Raw genomic sequence first — 19725 nt, 5'->3', positions numbered from 1 at the left:
TGCAAATTTCTAAACACTTTGATAATAGATGCAATACTCAATGGATCAAAGTATATGGAACTTAGAATATTTTTCTAAGATTAGAAACAAGACAATGTTGGTTAATGTTGCTTTATTTATCGAACCAATATTGTTTGAGATATTACAGTTGTTAGGAGTTAACAATTGTATGATATATGAAATTGAATGCTGATGTCTTTTTGATAGATAACTGGTATTTAATTCATTGATATCTTATTTTAATACTTAAAATATGATGCAACATAATTATTGGTATCTAAAGTACTTGACAAGTATCAGTCAATGATATATTGTTAATATTTTATTACAGATAATTGTGAGATTTTAAGTTCTAGTGAATTCATATGAGTTGCTATATCTGAAAGATTCACTACAATTTACAATCAGCAGCATAGTCAGTCTTATTAAGGATATTTATTAATAAACAATTTCGTTGATTATAATCTTATAAAGATAGATTATGGAGCTTTTGATATGAATGAGAATTGCTTAGACTTTACCCTAAGTGATCAATGCATTTACAAAAACTCATTCATAATAAAAGACAAAATCTTTCTTTCTCTTTTTAATACTGCTAGGTCATCAGTCTGTGTCTTATCAAATCATTTATCTTTTTAGGCATAAAAATAGACTTGTGCACTCGAACAATTTTTAAGAGAAAAATCAAACTTCTTTCTACATTGGTGATTTCTTATTTCATTAAAATCCTTTTGAGATCACTATTGTACATCATTTCTCTCAAAAGATTAAATGCATAATTTTCATTCATTATAGACCTTAAGTGTATTAATCTCTATATTGTCATATGCTCTGTGATGCAGGTTCAGCCTCCAATGGCATTCTTTCATTTGATAGTCATGAGGTTGAAAACCCACAACTTCTATCCCAGAATGTAAAGACAAACACAGAAATAGAACCAACCAACACTCTCTTATCCCTAAAATGAAGTATGAATGAGCGTGAGGGAGAAAGTGCCTTAGTGCACCACATAAGGAAGGTTTTGAAGTCAAACCAGCAGCTCTGTCTCCTATAAAGTTGAAATATATCAAAACTGAGACAACTGCTAGCTCCCATACATCTTCTCAAAAAGATGTAATGGCTGAAAAGGCACAAAACAGTTACTAGATTCATCCTCTCAACAGGGTGGGTCTATTGAAATTCGCCTGTCGGCCAGGGTATCCGATGTAGTGTCAGCACCTCAAACATAAGCAATTCTTGATGTACAAGGAAAGGTTACACATACAAAGGATGAGTTGACGGAAACAAGAGTTTCGATCATTTTACGGTCAGATTCGATTGTTCAAGGTTCTTTAATGGATTAATTGCCTTTACAGGTGTTAGGAGAGGATACTGATCCAATAGCCATATGTCAGTGGTCAGTGTCTACCTCCCCAGGACTAATAAACCTGGATGCATCTGAGGATAGTGGATCTGACATAGGTGCAGATCGGCAACTTGTTGATAATGATTCAGATATTACCTGATGAGTCACAAGGAAATATCTTCACAAACATTAGAAGAAAACTTTGATCTTTATGCTAAATTCTTTGGATCATTGTTTACCTTCCCGGAGTTCAAATATGGAACCCTAAAAGGGAAACTAGCAACTTGTAGATTATGACTCAGATTCATCTAACGAGTCTAACAAGGATGGGGATTTGTGAACTCCCATTGCACCACCTGTAACCTCCTTAAGGATGGCTAATGTGATTTTCCTTGCAGGTACAGCTGGATTTTGGAGCTATGAGAGGAGTGATATACTTGTGAGAATAAGTGTAAACACGAGTGGAGAGAAGAGTGAAACACTTGTGAGGTACACAAAATAGAATCACACACTCATAGTGAGGAAGAAAGAGAAACACAATATCCCATTCCCTATCCCTTAACATGGTTCTTGATACTTCGAGTCTCGATTCTGTTTATGATTGGAACTTTACTCTTTGGAACCTAACATTTACAGATTGGATTAGAATACTTCGAGACCTAACAAGTTGGGAGCTAACAATTGGTGATCTCACAGTTGGGAGGTATAAGGAGTTGGGAATATTGGTTAACAGGATGATCAACAGTGAAGCCATTTTGCAGAATTTCAAGGGACATGGTTGATCAGACTATGACTTGTTATTTCTTTTCCAACCAAGTGAAATATGAGAACTCCTTCAGACGACAGCATACATTCCTTCTTTAAGGGGGAGATAAAAGCTTATATAATACTCCCTCTGTCCCCCTCAATTCTTTACATTGGGGGACGGGGGCTCGACACGCACTTTAATGCTCTTATTAAATGTAGTTGCATAAATTTTCTTCTTCTAAATAAAAATATAATGTTTAAAATTTTATACAAAAAAAAGAAAATTTTAAAAATAAATTACAGAGATATACTTTATAGTTGCCTTAAAATGCGTGTCAAGCATGTGAAAAAAACTGTAAAGAAATGAGAGGGACGGAGGTAGTAGTTTGGAGGATTCCTCAACTAAGGGAGAGAAATAGCAGGGAGGAGGAAAAAGGTAAATCACATGTACACTACACCACACCATTGTTGTTTGTAACTACGGATCCTATTGTACGGGAGAGGTGGTAAACACAAGGTGATTTCCTAGTGATCAGAAGAAGTGGTTTGATTCATCACTATTTTTCATAAGGGGAGAAGCTGTTTTCCAAAAAGGGAGTACCATTGGTTTTTATCTGTGGATCCTATTATACGGGAGAGATGGTAAATGAAGGTGATCTCCTTTAAGCAATTGATTCTCATAGGGAGAAGCAATAGAGATATGTGCTTCTCAAAAGGAAATGTGGTTGTACAAAAGAAGCTGCTGATGATTACTTCAAGACTGAGTAGTATTATCTGGCAGAGATTTGAAGAACCAAGGAAATGAAGATGAAACTACTTGAAGATCAGTTCAGTGCTAAAGGAACAAGCATCTTTCATTTCAGTCACTCAAGAAATCTGGAAATGCAGTATTTGATCCAGAAAACCAGTAGCATTATTTACAAGTCCTGGTACTTTACTTTTTTTAATTGCTAGTTGAGTTATCCTTTTTTTTTTTAATTTGTTTGTTAGGTTTAACAATCAAATAGGGGGAGATTGTTGGTGAGACTGCGTAGCTGTATGAACAGTTACGTGATAACTCAAAACGATAACAACACTAGAACAAGACAGGTTAATAATACTACGTCTACAAAAGAAATCAGGAAGAATGAAGACAAGGCAAATATAAAGAATCAGAAGATTAGAAAAAGGCCTGAAGTCTGTCTAGAAGTTCATTAATATGATCATGCCTCAGTGAAGAACAAAGGTTAAAGACTTTTAAGGTTTCAGAAATGTTGAAGATTCAGTATACAAGTGCTACCGGAAGATTTCAGTGTATTGGCATTGATTGAAGATAGTCAGTGTTCGAAGCATAGAAATCTGAAGACTTGAAGACAGGGTATAGACAGAGGTTAATGATGACGTTGTCTAAAGTACCATAAAGGATTCCAGTCAAAATACAGTTGTTTATTGACAGTCAGTGTCTGAAGCGATAAAGTTGTTGCAAGCTTAACAATTTAATCAAGGTCATAATACGAAGACCTGAATCAGGGTTAGTCGTCTGTGAACCAGACCGACTGCACTAGGCGTCAACAGCTCGTGAAAGGAATCTGAGTATTATTTTTAGAAGAATTGTTAAGTTGAAGAAAGTACTTGGATTGGACATTTATCTGTTAAAGTACGAGAAGAGGTGCGCGGGGTATACAGCTAAATAACTCAGGGGACTGACGAAGCTCAAAGTTTAATTGGTAAATTAAATAAATTTATTTAAAGGACTTTAATATAATTTATTTAATAAAATTAAATTGATTTATCTTATAAACTTTAAATAAGTTTATTTTATAAATATAAATTAGTTTATTTATATAAGTTATATTTAAGTTAATTTTATAAATTAATTAAATTACAATTTAAACTTAAAAAGAAAAAAAAAAGAAAAGGAAAAAGAAAACAAAAAAAAAGAGAAAAGAAAAAGAAAAGAAAAAAAGGAGAAAAGAAAAACAAAGAAAAGAGAAAAGAAAAAGAAAACAAAACAAAAAAAAGGAGAAAAGAAAAATAAAATAAAAGAGAAAAGAAAATGAAAATGAAACAAAAAAAAGGAAAGAAAGAGGCGTAAGTTAACCAAGTACATATAATGTACTAGAGTACATTATGATTGCCACAGACAATATCCCCCTCCCCTGTAGTCGCCACATGTATTTTGTTTAAATAAACAAGTAATGGAAGGCTAATCACCTTGGTCGCCACAGAGACACAATTATTATAAACAAGTAAATGATTTCTCTTGGTCACCACAAAACCTGTACTCTTGATCGCCACAGAGGCTTCTCTCCTCAGCCACACAACTTTATTGAATATAAAGTCTACACAATTTATAGCAGAAGATTTGAGCCATTCATTTTTTGGATTAATTTCTGTTCATCTTCTCTCCCAAGAGAGTAGTGAAAATGGCAGCAAAGGTTTAAAGAGAAGCTCAAGCTTTTTGTATATCTGCTTAACTTCTCATCGGAGTAACGTTATAATGCCCGATTTAATTCTTGTATATTCATAGAGGCATTATAATCGTTATCCGGTAATTAAATCCTTAGACAAATAAAAGATAGATCATTGTATAGGATTTAATTTGCATATCATTGTAGTAGCTAGGAACTTTGTTGTTCTTAGATTGTAGCCGGTTAATTTATTTACCAGAGTGTAGCAACACCCCTCGAGGATTTATATACGAATATATACTTCCCCGAATATCTTGTGTTCCTCGTTTTATTGTATCAAACACTATTCCTCTCAAGAACACAAAACCACTAACCGAACACTAAATCTATATCCGCTAAAGATTCGAAAGAATTTTTAATTTAGTGATTATCGTATTCAACCCCCCTTCTACGATAATTCGGGGCCTAACAATTGATATGAACAAATGCTGATGACAAGTACTGATCAGCAAATACTGATGACAAATGTCGATGACGTCATATTTTTCAAACTCTGATATCAAATACTGATGGCAAAATCTGATAGTTATATGTTGATATCATCAATTATATCTAACATTTAATGTTGATTCATGTGAGTTAGCATTGGGTAGACCATATCAGTATGATTTGAATTGGTGACACAAAATTTGGGGCGATACAATTGACTTCAAAAGTGATAACATGAAATATATCTTGTATCTATCTGAATATAAAAGTGTCTTGTAGTCATCTTCGTCATCTCTTTGTAATAACCCTAATTTTTGGAAATTTTTGAAACCCTGATGAATAGTAACTTTTGCTGATTTTGCTGATTAATAAAAATTATCTAGCCATACTAAATAGGAGTACTATTATGAAAATTATGAGATCGTATTAGTATTACATAAAGTAAATGAGTACATGTAAATGTCGTCAAAATTCGAATTCGAACACTTTGGTTTTTCCCGAAAATCCACCAGATACCAAAAAAATTAAGTATAAGGTAACATGATTAAAAGGAATTCAATTCAAGAATTATAACAGAGGATCATTAAAGGAATATAAGATATTATCAAGGGCTTAGGGGAACCCTAATGATAAGATCCCGGATATGATCCCTCAAATGATCAACGCAAACGTGAGTTAAGCGAACTGTAAAACAAATAAGCGACCAAGGGGCAAGCACATTCAAGTAGCATGAGAAAGAAGCTTCCAAGAGAAGCTAAAACATGTGGTTAAAAGATAAGACACCCTCACACCATGAGATTGTGACATGTGGCAAAGGAATGATGCAAGCAATGACATAAGCAAGTGATTAAAGTTAAACAAGATATTTAGCAAAGTAAAATGATTTGCAGCCGAGTATTCATTTTTCATCTCCCAAAGCAACCAAACCAAGCATTTCATCTTCTCCCCCATTTTCTTCACAAAACCATCCAGCCACTTTCTTAGCAAAACCAAAGTCCAAGCTCCACTTCTTTTTATTTTACAAGGTAATTATCCTAGCTCCTCCTTGGTTAGTTACATTCTCCCTAGAAATCTTAGCTTCAAAATTCATTTCTATACTTTTTTATAATTCATCTAAGAAGATGATGAATAGTGTTTTCAAGAAACTAATTTTTATTTCTTGAATTTATTTGTAAGATCAAGGTAGTTTAAGCATAGATCAAGGCTCCTGTAGGCATCACAAGACTCTCGCATTGTTTAGAAGATCCAAGGAAGGTATAACTCTTCAAGCTCATAGTATTAAGTTGATTAGTTTGAGTTATGATGTTTAGATGGTGGATTAAGTATAGTAGGTGATTAAGCAAGTTTAGAGCTTGGTTTATTAAAGTGTTTTGTTGATTTTAAGAGTTAGTAATGATACTTGTGTTATTGATGGTTCTTGGCTTGTTTTGAATTAGATCCATGGTAAAAGAATGGTTGTTGAGTGATATTGAATGATGAATGAGTTGTTGGTGGATTATGTTGGTTTGGTATAGATTTGCATAGTTAAAAATTAGGAATCGTTAATGTATAGCCGTCGTAATGGCCATTTTTTTAGCGACTGTTCTTGTGTGAAACTTTTGGACTCTAAAACCACTGCCATGAACCCACCACTGCCATGCTTATATAGGTGGTATTTTTAGCTTCGTTTTGATATGTGGTTCGCTTTAATCTAATTTACGGTTAGGAGAAACGACCGTTTTAAGTAACGGCATTTCGCGAACGAACCCTTACCCCTCGAGTAACTTTGAGACCATATTTAAGGCCCCTAAAAGAGTACTCGGATCACGAAACATTAATGTAAAGTGGATTAGGCAGTTGTAAAGTCCTCACGAAAAAGTCTCATTAAAATGTTTAATGGTTAATTTTATAAAAATGGTGGAGCCGAGAGTACTCGAGCGACTAATGTAAATCCTTAAGCATAGAAGCGAGCGTTAGGGTATGAATGAGTAAAGCTTAGTTTCTTAAAAGACCGTGAATTAATTTTGGCTTATGTTATTATTCATAGGTTATCAGACCCATTCTAAGCTTAAGTCTGCCCCGAAACACTCAGGCAAGTTTTCTACCCGTATAACTGTTGTTGTGATGATATATATATATATATATTCATTATATTAAGATAGGTGCATGAGTATTGTTAGAAAATCTTGCGATATATTGTTGCATGTATGTTTTGGGATGTATGATGATATGATATGATATGATATATATATATATATGCATGCATGTTCTGAAATCTTGATATTTCATTGTCAATACAATTGCTTATAAGCTGCATAATACCTATGCTAGAGATAAACAATAATTGCGTATACCCTTAGTATAGAGGACCCAAAGTTGAACATTTTTTCTAAACTGGGAGGCGATGTTCCTGAGTATATTATATAACATCCAAGCCCACAACCGAATGCGTACCGAGACCCAACAACCCACCACAGGTCAGTCCGAAAAAGCTAGGGATTTGGTACACATTAGTTGTTGACTTGTATCTATAAAGGTCCCAAATACTCCTATTCTTATCGATGTGGGATGTTACAAACACCCACTTTTATAGGATCGACGTCCTCGTCGATCTCACAAACACACAAACGGAACCCGGGCAGTGCCTCTGCACTTTCGGCCGGATAGAGCTCTGATACCATTTATAACATCCAAGCCCACAACCGAATACGTACCGAGACCCAACAACCCACCACAGGTCAGTCCGAAAAAGCTAGCGATTTGGTACACATTAGTTGTTGACTTGTATCTATAAAGGTCCCAAATACTCTTATTCTTATCGATGTGGGATGTTACATATTATATATATAGTTTTCTATAATCATTAATCGGATAAGGTATATTCGATAGTTTTGAATAATAATCAAACATTATTTTCGATTATTTAAATAAAGATTTTGCTTTCGCATAAGTATATCTTTCGTTAATTATTATTCATTTCAAGTATTAATTTTAAAACTCTTACTTCCTTTATTTTTATAAAAGCTATTATTTATTGGAATATTATTTAAAGAATAATATTCAGATATCTTCTACTATTTTAAAACTGATTTATTTTATTAAATCATCTTTACCTCAAACATTTTCAAAAATATGTTCAAATCTTCAAAATGATTTTAAAAGTTAGAGCGGATCCTAAAACTCATTTTTAATTTAAATCTTTCCTTTCGTGGGGGTTTTAAATACTCGCTCAAAATCAGAGGGATCCGGCTCCGTGGTGTATTTTTGTTGCAACGAAGTTGCTGATTTGATATAAGAGTTTGTGATTACTTGCCCAATATTCGGGAAGTAAGTCCATCTAAATGGGTCGGCATAGGCAACATAGACCGGGGTACGGTTTATCAAAGTGTAGGTGGTTGGGATACAATCCATCAAAGTGTAAGTGGTTGGAAGACATTCCATTATGAGGTCCTAATGCGGCCAGGGTGATGACCGACTAGGAATTCATCCATCTACTAGTAGAGAAGTGACTTGATTGATATCTTTACCTAATCAGCAAGGTATCGGGTTTATGCCAAAGTTTTCCTCCTTCCCAAATCATTGGGTATTACAACTCTGTTTATACTTTTCATAATAGAGGTTTTCAAGGAGTGTATGATATATATGTGTGTGTGTGTGTGTATGTGTGTATAGGCTTAATGAATTATCTCATAACTTCATTTCTTTTAAATGATATTTCAAAGATTGATTCTATACAAGTTTTGTCTTGTAGCTTCATCTATGTGATGAACTTTTGAAACTAATTATACTTTGAACAATGGTAGTTCAAGTAGTATTTGTAAAAGATATAAGTATATTGAAGTATCTTGTAACTTCATCTTTTAATCTTATATCTAGTAAATTATTATCTTATGCATAAAAAGATTTTCAGAAATTTATCGATAAAGATACTTTGCACTATTGAACAAACTATATATATTTTGAAAGTATATATATATTGAGTATTTTGCGACTTTGTCCTGTTAATATATCAAACTTGGTTCATTTTTGTTTAACCAAGACTTTCATAAATACTATGAGGATGCTCATATATTATTAATCATAATATACATGTTATTTTGGTGAGCTATTTTGCTCATCCTTGCTTCATTTCTTCATCACACAACAACAGCTAGACAAGATGAACATGACGAAGCTCCCAATTCGCGAACGGATAGAAGACGTTTTGCAGTTTCTTGTAGGCATTAATGCCGTTGTGGCTGAGGTAGGAACTACCAGTAGGCTAGGCTTTCAACTTTTGATGTACCAGACCTATGTATTTCTATGAATTGCTATAATGGCAAGGAACATATAAATTTATTCAGAAACCATTTTGAGGTGTAATAACTTATAATTTGTGGATAATATGACTTGTACTATTTTCGGTTACATCTCTAAGACTATAACGTGTGGTGTGTGTGTGTATTGTGGGGTCAGTACGCAGTAGTTAATTGTTGATTAGAGATTAAGTGTTGACTAATGGAAATGGAACTCGTGACAACCCGGATCCCTGACCCCGGAATTGGGGGTGTTACACTCCTAGTATAAAATTTTCTTATGTTGATTCAATTTTTTTGCTCTCCAAGGTTTGTCATGGTTGGCTTGGATTGATTTTTGTGATAAATTTACGCTTAAAAGTTATTTTGGAAGAGGAGGAGAGGTACAAGATTCCAACAAGGTTTTTACCATTGAAAGTATCCCCATAGTGAGATAAACACCAAGTCAGCATAATTATTATTCTAGATGAGAACTCAAGATCGAGTTCTTTTAAAGTGGAGGATCCTGATGTAGGAGGATTGTGTAATAAGACGTGAGAAGAGAAAATGCATATTCATGATGAGGACTACATGATCACGCTATTGAGGATGCATGATGACATGATGACGCTGCTGGACGGCATGTTCATGCCAAACAAATAATTTCCACAAGTAGTTTTCTTTTAGGAGGATGGAAGATTGCATGATCACGCTACTTCTAATTAATATTTATTTTTAATTAGGATTTATTTTTATTTCGTTTTAGGATTTTCTATCCCTATATAAACAATTTTATGATGTAAAGTATTAAAAAAATCTTATTAAAATCAAAATCATTAAGAGTTTTGTCTTATCTTTCTTGTGGATTCAAGGAACCCTTGTGCATTCAAGGTCTGCCTTGTGGATTCAAGGTATTAAAGGATTTCTCGTGTAAGAGTCCTTATGAAAATTAGCCTTGCTTCTCCTACATTTCCGTGCTGCGTCAGATGAAGTATGTGATGAAAAAGGTCTAGGACTCTAGGTGCACGGTTTTACCATTGCCATCAATAACGCAACAAACAAATAGACCTATCTCAGCAATTTGAATTTTTCTTTTCCGCCATTGAGGGATGTTGACTTGACATGTATACAGAACAAGATTGTGTTTATGGGAGAATCATTTTCACATTATTTTCCTTCATTGATCATTATTTCTGGTAGAGGATACTTTAACAAGTCCTACAACATTGTTTTTTCTCTTCAATTAAGGTAAGCAACATGATTTCCATTGAATTTTGTGTTCCTCTTATTATGAATAATTTAGTAATTACATCTAGCAGCCAAATTATACTAAACAACTAAACTAGATTTTGGAGCAGGCTTTACATAATTTTGGCAAAGGGAATTTGCAGAAAGTTCAGACATTGAGTAACATATAGCGTGATTAACCACCGATCACCAACTCTAAAAACTGAAGTCTAATAGTCAAAAATTAGGTTGCCACCTTGCTTGCTTATAGGATGAAAAGACATAAAATCAATCATAGAACATCCCCACTATAAATACTTGACAACAAGTCAACAACACAAAAATAGATGATTCTTGTGAGCCCAATTCCATTAATTTCTCTTCTAAAAAATCCTTAAGTCCCCCAATATATTATTTGCATAATTTAACCCGTACCTAGCAAAATGCATTACAAGCTTAAACCATGATCAGTTGATCACAAGTAGCCATTTCAATTAACTCTTTGCCTTCTCAGCTCGGCTGAGGTCAACCATGCATGTGCTATACTTATATGACATCATCTTGGAATATATAAGACCTTTATGTACCAATCCTAGGTAACCAAAAACATTGATAGTAGTGACATGATCTGGTCATGTGCATTCTAGTAGCATCTCTCGAAAAGCTCAAGTTTTGTTCCTCATGAACATCATGTAAAAGCTCAAGTTTTTTTCCCTACTACCATCATGTAAAAGGCCGAAAATCATTGAGCCCCATGATATGACATCTCTTGCGGGCATCCACCATGAAAACTAGGTTCCCTTATTCTAGGCTTATGCACTTTACAGAAAGAGTTATATGGAGCACTTCTAATTTGGGGTTCAAGTCCAAATCCAAATTTGATGTTTTGACCTTAGGAGTATGTATACTCTTTCTTTCCTTAGAAGCTACCAAATTAGAACAAGCTACTAGGACACTCTCCATAGTCTCTACTAGCATTTTAGAATACAAGTCCATATCACTCTCATTATCCTCATTTTGAACAGGCCAACAGGGAACATTATCAGGCTTGCGTAAGCAATATAACCATATTTAGTATAACGACATACTACTAAGGTAATCATTACGAATATTTAATGTAACATAACACATATTGGTTCAGTTTAATAGTATTGACTGCTTATAGTTGGTTATTTGCTTGTATAACACCATTGTTGAAGAAAACTAAATAAATTAGAGTTTGTTCTTCATATACAAACTTCATCATCTCCACTTAAAACATAAATGAAAAATAAATTACCTAGCTGATATTAAACATATTTTCATAGTACTAGTTTGCGAATGAGAAGTCATTTCAAGTTATTTGATATGTTGCTTTAACTTGAGGTAAGTTTATTTACTTGATTAATTGTTCATTCGTTATAATTGTAGATGGACAGATAATGTACACACAAAATATTAAAAAACTGAAATTTAAACGTGAATTGTGTGTGCAAATTCTTACCAAAAGCTGGCGTAAACATTACATTATTACTTGTAGTTCTCGGTTTGAGGATAAAAGTGATAGCTTTAAGATTTTAACTCATTTATTTTCTAATTTTATTGACATAGTATTATTGACGTAGTATTTTTAAGTTTGTCTGAGAAGTTGATCGATCTAAGATATGGTCGTGTGTGGATTTGGTGTATAGAAGAAGGCGTTTCTTCTTTTAGCAATTTAGATTGAAATTAAACTATAATATAAAAATACAAATCATATTCCCTATCTTGCTAGCTAACAAAGATAAAGATGTTGATCTTGTAATATGATTTTTAAAATGTGATAGTGAAGAGAACCGTTTAACCACACAATGGGAGATTTCATTACCATTCTTTGTAATCTAAATATCACTCATGGCAACCCTCCAACACATGGCAAGATTTTGTATCCTTAAAGGCCCCTGGCTCTTCTTTTTGATCATGCTAATACAATTTTAGATTAATTAAACTTCTAAACATCCATAACAATATAGTTTCTTCCGATATCTCCCATGTAAGAAAATTAATAAAGATATATTGATTTAATGAATATATAAAACTATTAACAAGTTAACAATACAATAAAATTATATAATCATCAGGCACAAGATTAACATTAACGTCAAAGTATATCACGATTCTCTCATGCATAACTATACAAACTTTATGCATGATTTCTTTTGGTATCACATAGGTGATAGATTAAATCCGAAAATTAAGAGTTCAATTTCCCAAACAAACCTGCATATAATTATTTAGTAGCATACTTAATTTCATTAAAGTAATAAACACGCGAACAACATATAGTTTGTCTTACAAAGAGTTCAAAAGAGGTTAGACATAGAACAACAAATAGCATGATTAACCACCGGCTCGAGAAACTGAAGTCTAATAGTAAGAAATTAGGTTGCTACCTTGCTTACTTACAAGCTACAAAGGCATAAACTCAATCATATAAATGCCCGTGGTTGTATAATACTTGACAATAACACATAACAACTGATTATTCTAAGCCCAATTCTTATAAAATCCCCTAATCTATTATTTCTATAATTCGACATGCACCTAGAAATATGCACCACAAACTTAAACCATAATCAGTTGATCACACGTAGTACTGGAACCTAGGTGTTGTCTCACATATGTTCATACTAAAATCTCAGTTCTGTTTATGTGTTAAATCATGAAAAAATAAAATATATTCAAGATATTAAAATTGTGCATAGTTGGGAAGGTTCTGAATATAACTATGCTTATAGTATTTCCTAATATGATAAAATACAGATAAGCGAACCAGTGATATAGCAAAATCAAATGAAAAACATAAACCAACAAAACAAGATTAACATTACCATATAAGAAGAAAATAGTTACCCAAGCAAACAATCTGTTAATAATATGACAATCTTATTATATATCTTGCATAATTAGTTAAGAAAGATAGATCTTGATATTGTAATACCCGCTGAATGTGACAATAAAGAAAAAAATCAACACATGCAACACAAATGACTACAAGAAAGATTTTGTTGCATCACATATTTGATCATTTCTTTGTCATTTAAGTATCACGCATGCCAACCATTTGAGACATTGAAAAATTTTGTATCTTTAAAGACCATGTGTTTTTATCTTTTATTATGCTAATACAACCTTGAATTAATTAAACTCTTAAACAATCGTAAAAGCAATAATTTCTTCCAATATCTCCTACGTGATCTTTTTAATAAATAGTTAATATTTTAATAAATATATAAAACTACTTAACAAGTTAAAATACGAAAAACTTATATCATCATCATCGTCAAAGTATATCATGTTAATCTCATGCATCACGATAATCTCATGCATAACTCTGCACTATTTATTCATGATATTTTTCAGTATCTCATACATTAAATATGAAAATAATTAAGAATGTAAGCTTCCAAACAACTTAATTTTGTTAGAGTAATAAACATGCAAATAATATAAAGTTTATTTTACAGAGAATAACATATAGTGTGATTAACCACCAGTCACCAGCTCGAGAAACTGAAGTCTAGTAGTGAGAAATTATGTTGCTACCTTGCTTGCTTATAAGCTGCAAAAGGTATAAATTCAATAATTGAACACACATGTAGTGTGGCTGTATTATACTTGACATTAACACATAAATAACTGATTCTTCTGAGCCCGATTTCATCATTTTTTTCTTGTTTAAAAGCCCCCAATCTATTATTTCTATAATTCGACTTGCACCTAGCAAAATGTACCACATACTTAAACCATGATTAGTTGATCACAAGTAGTATAATATAGGAAACTATATGTGTTATGTCACATAGTTTATACTAAAATCTCAGTTATGTCCATGTGTTAAACCATGAGAAAACAAAATATATTCATGGGTACTAAAATTGTGCATAGTTAAGAAGGTTCTTTATATATTTATGCTTATAGTATTTCTCTATATGATACGATACTAACAAACGAACCAGTTATATACTGATATCAAATAAAAAACATAAACCAGCAACACAAGATTAAAAAATACCACATCAGAAACACATAGTAACCCAAACAATTGGAATATTAAGGACCCGTGTCCAAAAAATACAAGTTGTTACTTGCTACCTTACATAGACTTTAAGGAATTGCCACAAGTATCTTATCAATTACATTCCGGGATTAAAGCATATTGTGAACAAAATAGACTATTTAACAGCATAAGAAGTTTGGCTTAGTAGCGGTACCTGGTAGAGTAATTCCTCGATACAACGACCAATCCATGACCTTTCCTTGCTCCATGATAGACTATTTCGACAATATCAATAAACTCCTGCTTGTCTTCCATTGCCCAATTGATCTTATTATTGTTCCCTGTGCCAAGATCAATCATAATATGTTTGTTCCTGACGAAGAACATTATATAGATAGATCGTATAATTTATACATAATATTGAATTGGGCACCTTAGTAATATCCACCTGATAAATAACTGTAATACTCTTTTTTGTCTCAGTAGTCGAAGCTAGTACTTCATCCATACATATACAAGTTTTATCCCAGTCATGACCGAATCGAATGAAAACGACGTGTTCTTCCTCACCGAGAATAACCTGGTCTACCGTATATCCTGAGTGCAAGTGTAGTAGCAAACACGACATTGATACAATTATTCATGATACCACCTAGTTTCGCCAAAAAAAGTATATGCTCAAGTATTGAAATATAGTAAGAGTTTTATAAACCTTGGCCTTCAGCCCTTTATAAAAAGTTCTTTTCTGTTATGGATTTAGAGTCCTAATAGAATTTGAATGCTTGGGATTCAAATCCAAATCCTATTTGGACATAGTGTTCAAAACATAATCTGGGAAAAATATGATAAAAATATAGGAATCAACATCCAAAAGCATGTGACACAACCTGCCTCTAGCCAACTCTGATGTGTTGATTACAATTAGTTTATGGACATATCTAAAATGACTTAGGGGGAAATTTGGCAATTGATTTTGAATTTGTTAGATGTAGTAAAACAAAGAGAATTTAATAGTAAACTAATTATGATTCGATTTTAGTATGATATGGGGAAATAAAATCGGGGCTATAGAATCTCTGCATTATAGAAGAATTTTTAAACTAAAAGGTGAAAACACAATTTTTTTTTCTTGCACATGCATTTGGAAATAAAGAAGTTAAATGTATAAGTAAGGTAAAAACACAAATCAAATTTTTTTTGCACAATTAGTGAATACAACCTTAAACACTCTCAAAAAATAGGGAGTTGATACGTGCACACCCTCCCTGTATCTGCACACCCATTATTGAGTATTGGACTTAAATATCCCTATATAATTATTTCTATTAATATGTCCATTTTTACATTCTGTTTGGCCAGAAAGAGGGGTTAATAAGCTAGAAGGGAGTTGAATATCTTATAACCTTTTCAAATTTTAGTGTTTGGAATTTTTAACTTCTCTTTACCGTTTAAAATTCATTACTTGTGAGCAAGTAAACCGAGCGCGGAAAAGTAAAGCGGTAATGAAATAGAGTACTAGACTAATCTTGGAATATAAATCCCTGTTACTTCCTCGTAATCTAAATAGAACCCTTGCAACCTTGTCTTGGAACGTAACGCCCCGCTACTTCCTCAAAACTTCGCAATAACCTTTGCATAGATTATGTTACTCTACGACTTTGATGATCTTGGATCTTAGGTCTTGGATCTTGGATCTTTCCTCCTTTTTCACGGTGCCATAATACTTAAGTCCCCGTTAACGTGTAAAGACTTGGGTCTTGGAATGAAGGATCACCTCAACTCACAACAAAGTCTAGATAACAAATATTATGACTTAAATCCCATTTAAGAAGAAAAAGATTTGTTGGGACAAGTACAACTTAGTACAAGCCAAAGATGAACACAATATATATAAAATTGCCTTAATCAATTATATATAAGGGTGTGTGAGAGAAAGGTGTGTGTCTCCACGTGTATGAAAAAATACAAGTGTTACGCTATATAAAAGCATTAACAAATATAAACATGTAAGTTCACACTTTAATTATAAATGGACGAATAAAATAAATTAAATTGTTGAATATAATTAAACACAGTTCAACAAAAAGAATTTAGTTTAATACGAATGTTTATTTTCTCGGAACCTAAGTTGGTCTATTTTGAGAATTAAACAAGTAAGGCTCGTTTATAACTAATATACGTTTTGTTAGGTCACACAACACTATCGAAGGGGGTTGAATATAGTATTTATACAATCAAATCGATTTCAAACACAAGTATGTAACAGTAATCAAGTATATTCAATATAATAAACTCTGTTATAATAGAACAATTGTTCTCTCTCAGTGATGAACAATATCACTAAGAGCTGCTAGGTTACAATGTATAATCTTCCTCGTGAATGATAACACATATAGTATAAACCCTAAGCTGTGTTTATATAGTACACAGTTACAAGATATCTTCTAATTGATATGGAATATAATTTTATCTCCTAAAATATATCAATCAAATATTATCTTCTACAAGTCTTCTAGTCTTCTAACTCTTCAAGCATAACTTCTATTGTTTTAGTCACGATCCTTTCCTGTAAATCAGCTGTATTCCTTATATAAAGTATCTGCACTTAAGTCCTGATATAAATCCTGATGACCTTAAGTTCTGATATAAGCTCTGATTTCAGTAAGTTCTGATTTCCAGTAAATCCTGATATTAAGTTCTGAAACTAAACACAACAGATTAGACATGACATCTCAAATATATCTAACAATCTCCCCCAACTTGTAAATTATGAAAAATATACAAGTTAATAGATTTGATGATGTCAAAAACATTTAAGTATAAATGCAATGAGAGTTTAATTAGACAACTAACTACAACTTACAGTCCTTGTAGCTTTTACCAAATTTACTGAGTCAATCTGAATCCAAAGTGATTCTTGACAAAGTTTGATATCAGCTTCTCTTCTGCATTCCTCAGGACTTGAGCTAGGGTAGCTTTGACTTGCTTTAATTCTCCACCCTGACTTCCAATCTGGTAGATTGCAGTCCTAAGTGCTGAGATATGGTTTCTTTCCAAATCATCACCAAGTCTGATTACCCTTGGGTGAGATGAGTCTCCATTATAGCACATACATTTCTCTTTCAGAATGACTTCAAGTTTAGCAGAATCCTTCTTCATTAGAATTTCACTTCCATCATCTTCAACTATATTTGAAATGAATTCTGTAACCCTTGATCCAGAAATTCTTGCTTTATCCCTTATGGTCTTCATGATGAAATTTTACCATCTCCTAGTAATCTCAGACTTTATCTCCAAAAGATAATGAAAGAATTGAAGTTCTTTTAAGGATTTGTTCAGCATATCTGATTCTGACATCCTGTATGTTCTTCCATCTTCAAGAAATAGTATTAGCTTTTCTTTGACATTACTTTTATCATGAGCATCCAGTACCACTTGAACATATATAACCTTATCAAGGTGTTTCTGTGTAACTTCTTCAAGAGGTTTGTCAGTCAATAAGAATGGATCTCTTGTAAGTACTTCAACTCCTATCTTGATTTTGGCTTCTTCAGAACCTAATCCAGCTCTGTCTCTTGCTTCTCTGGCTTTCAATCCAACAGTCATGAAATCAGGTAGCAGCTGGCTTTTCTTAACATTCTTCCATAGGAGTTTTCTCTTATCAGTAACTGTCAATTTGTTCAAATCAACTTGAGCACTGTCAAAGGTCGATGTCTTGATGATTTGATCAGAATTTGCTTTTTCTTCTGTAGCTTGTTGTTCTTTACTCTGAACAACTTGAGCTTTGTCAGAGGTTGTCTTAGACTCTTCAGTTATCTTCCTTCTTTTCAGAGTTTCAACAGTTTCATCTTCAGCAGCTGTATCATCAAAAACTTGAACTATTTTGCACAATGGTTTCATCAGGATTTGAGGGATCTTCATCTCCTGTGGCTTTGTTGGTTCATCAATCTTTCCTTTCCCTTTATGCTTGGGATCAACTTCAACTTGTGATCTTGTCTTGGGCTTTGAAGCCTCAGAATTTGACCTTTCCTTGATCATAATGCCTTTTACCTTAGGCCTTGGAGGTTTCTTTGCATCAGAAGCTTTAGACTTAAGATTTGTCTTCTCAACTGCAAATCTAGCTTCTTCCTCCTTGAGAGTCTCTAAATCCATTCCAGGATTATGCTTGAGAAATAGTCTTCTAGCAATTTCTTCATCAAGTGTCTGAATCTTGGGATCTTTATAATGTTAGTGTTTGTGCCCTAGAGACAACACTATTATGTTTATATTATGAAACATTTGGATAATTAATTTTGATTATATGGATTATTCTTTAGTAATTTATTATATCTTTATTTTCTGCGATAAGATGTTAGATTAATAAATGTCCTTGGAATATGATATGTAATTTTATATCTCTAAGTACGTGACTTAGAAATGAGATTATGAGAATAGTATCGATATTCCTAAAGATCCCTAGTCGAGTATTATTATTAAGGGACAATAATAATGTATTAAGACTAGTGTGAATGTTGACTGATGATCACATCTCATTGATCATAGGTGTAGTGATACTAAAGTCAAAACACAGGCACATATATTATATACATGGTGTTGGAAGACCCAATGTGAGATTCTACATGTCTGTTGTGTCATAAGTAATTCTCACAGTGATAATGATGTATTGGTCCTTAGACTTGAAATCATTATATTTCTATATGAGAATTAATATACTTTGGTTGCATTAAAAGTTACCTTTGACCGGGTGATGATAAAAGTGTATATTGGGTATATTATGAATCATATGAGAAATATGAATGATCTAGAAAGGATTTAACCCTCCTATTTTAGGAGTGACATTATTGGCCTCTTGTTTGAGTTAGACTATGAAATGCATGGCCATGCTCAAATGTTGATTTGATGTTATAGTTTACTCATCGATCAAGGAAACCTGGATTAAATTATGAAGAGGATGACACATAACATGCCTCGAGTTTAATCTATAATATATGGTTAAAAGGATTATAGTACATTGTACATTATACACAAAAGGTTTATTCGATCACCGATTTAATTATTATTACTTGGGTAACAATGATGTATTACTAGATGCCGCTTATTGTTTATGATTTTAAATTAGATTTAAAATTGTTGCCAACGTAATAATAACCTAAAGGGTCGCACAAAGAATGATTGGAGGATTATTTAATTTAAATTCGGATTTAAATTAAATATAAGTAATTCGAATTATTTGTTATTAATTAAGTGTGACTTAAT

At 32.8% G+C, this 19725-nt stretch overlaps 1 pseudogene; it reads right to left on the bottom strand.

Moving 5' to 3' along the window:
• Window positions 1–14670: 14670 nt before the first annotated feature.
• On the bottom strand, window positions 14671–15097 carry LOC141676867 (thioredoxin-like protein YLS8; annotated as a pseudogene).
• Between the last annotated feature and the right edge of the window lie 4628 nt (window positions 15098–19725).

Source organism: Apium graveolens, chromosome 8 (genome assembly GCF_009905375.1).
Source record: "Apium graveolens cultivar Ventura chromosome 8, ASM990537v1, whole genome shotgun sequence".
NCBI lineage: Eukaryota > Viridiplantae > Streptophyta > Magnoliopsida > Apiales > Apiaceae > Apium > Apium graveolens.
Note: the sequence above shows the minus strand (reverse complement) of the source record. Positions and strands in the feature narration are given on the sequence as shown.